Source organism: Penaeus japonicus, unplaced genomic scaffold, assembly GCF_977035675.1.
Source record: "Penaeus japonicus unplaced genomic scaffold, GWHDUDI00000001_assembly GWHDUDI00000024, whole genome shotgun sequence".
Classification (NCBI taxonomy): domain Eukaryota; kingdom Metazoa; phylum Arthropoda; class Malacostraca; order Decapoda; family Penaeidae; genus Penaeus; species Penaeus japonicus.
Genome location: NW_028234426.1, coordinates 31,968,564 through 31,973,563, shown reverse-complemented (window position 1 = coordinate 31,973,563; position 5,000 = coordinate 31,968,564). Strand labels below are relative to the sequence as shown.

At 36.5% G+C, this 5,000-nt stretch overlaps 2 non-coding genes across 2 annotated transcripts; one reads left to right on the top strand and one right to left on the bottom strand.

Moving 5' to 3' along the window:
• Positions 1-15: 15 nt before the first annotated feature.
• On the bottom strand, positions 16-89 carry TRNAN-GUU (transfer RNA asparagine (anticodon GUU)). The gene has a single exon. It is a non-coding gene; the product is annotated as a tRNA-Asn (tRNA).
• Positions 90-1,311: 1,222 nt separating this feature from the next.
• TRNAN-GUU (transfer RNA asparagine (anticodon GUU)) lies at positions 1,312-1,385 on the top strand. The gene has a single exon. It is a non-coding gene; the product is annotated as a tRNA-Asn (tRNA).
• The last annotated feature ends 3,615 nt before the right edge of the window (positions 1,386-5,000 follow it).

The following is a 5,000-nucleotide window of genomic DNA, read 5'->3' as shown; positions in this document are numbered from 1 at the left end:
CTTAAAATAAAATAGCGCCCCCGGGTGGGCTCGAACCACCAACCTTTCGGTTAACAGCCGAACGCGCTAACCAATTGTGCCACGGAGGCATGAGATATATTGTAAAAATTGTGGATTAAATCCAAGAGTCTGGTCTTAATATGCCTATATTTTTACATGCAGGTCCCGCTGATAATAAAATTATCATTTTACAGGTTTCACGTTCGAGACTTAACCATATGCAAATGAAGAAGGAAAGCAATAAGTACCACACTACTAATACATAGATCAACAAGGAAACTCTTCCTTAGATACAAAATAACTTGAAGTAGCAGGTTTCTAAACCATAACACAAATATCAACACATAAAACGAATGATCCTGTAAAATGCTATCTACACGGCAGCACCCCCCCCCCCAAATGCCACCCTTGTGACCCCTAACCCTCCTCCATGATAACGCAGATAGGGCCTGAAGTGTCATCTGTTTAATAAGTTTCTTCATTAAGATAATTAAGATAATACTGTGATATGACATTTTATTCTAGCTCGACTTTCGCACTTGGTACCATTTCACCTGTCATCTTAGAGAGAGGACGTTAGGGAAGGAGATATTTAGATTAGCATATACATAGCCTACATACATAATGAAATGAATACATACTTTCACACACACTCTCTCTCACATACACACACACATATATGTATGTATACATATAGATATACATACATATAAATGTATACATATAAAGATATAAATATATATATACATGTACATATATAAATATATATATATATATGTATACATATAGATACATATATATGTATCCATATAAAGATATAAATATATATATATACATGTACATATATAAATGTATGCGTATATGTGTGTGCGCGTGTTTGTGCGTGTGTGTGTATGTGTGTGTGTGTGTGTGTGTGTGTATGTATATATATGTGTGTGCATGCGTGTGTGTGTGCATACGTGTGTATGTGTGTGTGTGTGTGTGTGTGTGTGTGTGTGTGTGTGTGTGTGTGTGTGTGCCATTGCAGCTACGATAGATCTCGAAAGCGGAAAGAGAAAGAGAGAAAGAAAGAGAGAGAGAGATGCCAATTTACACGCATGACCTTCCTAGGGCATTCACCGGAACACGTGTGTGCGCATCCCCTCAGGTAACCCCGTTCGTGGCACATTTTTCTTCTTGCTGCCTACTCATTGTTTCTCTTCCGCTCACCACTGAAACGGGACTGAAGTATAAACCGGATGGATATACATTACCTAAATGCGATATTGCAAGATTGTACAATATAAAACTAACTTTACCCATTAATATTAAGCCTCCGTGGCACAATTGGTTAGCGCGTTCGGCTGTTAACCGAAAGGTTGGTGGTTCGAGCCCACCCGGGGGCGCTAATTTTATGCTTTATCATGTACTGAAATTATATTAAAATGATAAAGTAAAACACTTGACATTAGCAAATTACCATTTTGCTTAATATTGCACACTTCAAATACATATTAGGATGTTCTCAGGTAGGGGTTCTTAACAAAGAATCACTCCATTGATTCAGGGGTCCGTGAAGGTCAAACAAAAAATCAACATTCATAGTCATTAGTTCAGATCCTGTTTTTTATTTTATAAATACTTTAGGTATGCCATACACTGTATGAGGCAATAGATTTTCAGTAAAATAGCGTACATTAGTCTCATATAAACCATGACTTTTGATATCTGTTGAATATGCACTTATATGAAACAGAGGACTCACACGTGGATCACAAAGACAATGTGTACAATTACTTTAAGCGTAAGTGTAGAGTGACGTGTGTAGTCTTTACAACTGCAGAACGGTACTTGATTATACTACAAACACATATGAATACATATCTAACAGGTTAATCAAACAGGACGAGTGTCATGACATACATGACGCAAGAGCTTTGGCCTAACGACGGGCGTCATGACATACATGACCTTCGGGGATTTTGGATTTCTTTGCTATTATATTGTGCTATGAGTAAGGAGTAAGTACCGATGACATTTGCAATCACAATTACTATAATTTCTGTAACATTAAGCAACCTAACATCCAAAACCTAAATGGCACTACTTTCTTCTAGCAACAACAGGAGAGAGAGCCTTGAATGGCACCCATCCACGTTCTCTAGCAAGCACTGTCTTTATAGAGCGATAGCACACAGCAAGTTACCGACCTCTTGTTCTAAAGTACCGCCGATGAAGGATGTGCAGGTAGAACGAGAAGAGGAAGTTGACTCAAACCATGCCCAGTGTCTAAAATGTGCTCCTATGCCTATAGGGATGCCTTCTACTGTGGCACTCACAGTCATACGCATAGGTTTCCTTCTACTTCCCTACCTCTTCATGTTATCTTCATTGTAGATGGTTATACGTTTGGTATTCGTTCATGACAATACATAAATACGAAAAAATAAAATTAGAAAATAATGAGCTAATATGGATCATATACTACAATTTTAGTCAACTGCAGCATTGATAGAGATTGTCATATGGCACAAATGTCTCTAAACACAATAAAACACACACAAGTATAACACAAAATGGCTCAAGTTTTACAATGACTGACTGAAATAGAGTCGGAAAAGTCAGAGTACGTTGTGTGAAGCTCCCTCGCTCTGAAATTAAACCCATCCTGGAGACTGGGCAAGTGAATTTATCCCCCGTCCATAATGGGTTAAAGACGTATTTCAAACCGTGGAAGCGAAAATATACATATATAAAGATTGTGTGTATTAGTTCCAAAATTTGAATCATTCTTCTGACCTATTAGTACCTTATTTATTTTTCTTATGTTGAGGACCATTCCGCACAAGTAAAGATAAGGAAAGCTTGGTGGCACCTTTAGATTTATTGCCTGCCGTTCACTCATCTGTTTCCTTCATTCATAATGAATTACTCTCCGTGAAACGTAAATACATTTGACACAACAAACAGCAGGCGTAGAGTGCCAATCATAGACACAATCGGCGACGATAGTCTTTGACCGAAGCATAAAAAAACTGTAAGACATCATGGCACCAGAGAGTGTCCTTGGAAAATTAAAGACCTTCCGTTAATACCATGCCTGTTTCTTTCTTTCCTCACTGATGTAAACTATGTATCATCGAATTAACAATATATATATATATATATATATATATATATATATATATATATATATACACGACAAAGTGGAGGCGAAAATAAAAATGAACTTGAATCCTTTGAACATTTTGAACTAAGTCGGGCTTTTCCTTACAAACGCCAGAAAAAAATAGTATTACCTCAGGAGAAGCGCGAAACACATCAATAAAATAATAAAGAAAGGCACGATGGAATTAGAATGTTTCTGCCAAGAAAAAAAACTAATAGATCTAGTACAATCATTTGGTGACGGAATACGACACACTGAATCTAAATACCGATGGTTCAACGACACTCGAGTCCTTTAACGACTGCAGTAGGCGTGCACATACACATGGGTTTGTGTGAGTGCGCTTGCATATATGTATGTATAAATGTATGTGTGAGTGAGTGTGTGTGTGTGTGTGTGTGTGTGTGTGTGTGTGTGTGTGTGTGTGTGTGTGTGTGTGTGCGCGCGCGCGCTCACCACTTTTTTATTTATTCTTACTATTGGTCCAATAATTTCCATTAAAGATTTTGTCAGGTTCTGAATCTTTGTTTAATAATAGCCTGATACATTCAGTGTGGTTGCTAAACGCCAACAGAAGAGCCAAGCAACAAGCCACTAAAGCCGATGCAAACTGGCTCACTGCTCTTTTATGTTATAGGAGTGATAATGCGGCAGAAATTACTTTTATAGGACTTTCTTCCCACAGTTTGCCTCTCTATCTTTGAGAACCAGATAGCAGACCTTGTGATATTACCAAGATGAACAAATAAAACAAGATTTAAAACCTAAATTGTAATTTGAGACGGAGGGGATTGACGACCTTAAGCTTGTTTTGATTCGTTTTGTTTGTTGTTCACATTCTTCTCCTCCTTCTCTTTCTCCTTCTCCTTCTTACTCTTCTTCTACTATAACTACTACTATAACTACTACTATTACTACTATTGCTACTGCTACTGCTACTACTACCACCACCACTTCTACTACTACTACTACTACTACTATTACGACTACTATTGCTACTACTACTATTACTACTACTATTATTACTACTACTATTACTACTTCTAATACTACTATTACTACTACTACTACCTCTACTCTTTCCATTAAGAGTTTTTATTTTTAGGCCGATTCAATGTTCGTAAAATTCTAGAAATGTTTTTAAACTATAATGTCTGGCTCCTTGTCGTATCCCATGGATTATACCATGCGACTATTGCTAAGACATAAAGTACAGAAAGAGCGACATAAATCATCTTTGGAAGATTAAATAAATATAACACTATCCGTTTCATTTTACGCGAATGTTAACTCGATATCGAAGTGATCAATCCACGGTAAGTCTAACCTAACGGCCTTCCATTCCTCGCAAGTTCATCAAACTACTACAGAATAATATAAATACTAATGATAATAACAACAAAGTCAACAAGAATACGATATACCTATTTAACAATACTATTACATTTAGAAGCAACCCAGTACATTGTTTTGGACTGATGGCACATTACCTGAATTTGTTTGCATTAAAAGTCCTCTGCGAAGATTTCTCGGTGTTAAGTAATATACGTTATGTACAGTATTCACAATAACTAATCACTCTATACATTTTAATCGACTTTGATTCTCACACTTTCACTAAATAATTGTTTTGTATTGTCACATTTCCACTTAACATTTTCTCGAAAAAATACCATACCTTACGGACACATCACATCACTCTCACGACTAAATTCCAACTGACAATCTTGTGGCGAAATTTGAACTAGAATAAATGCCATACACTTTTACAAATTCATATAACAAACATAAATAATTAATAAGTATTCTAATTACTTTCTTTTACTGTACACTTCCCATACAAAAAAAAATA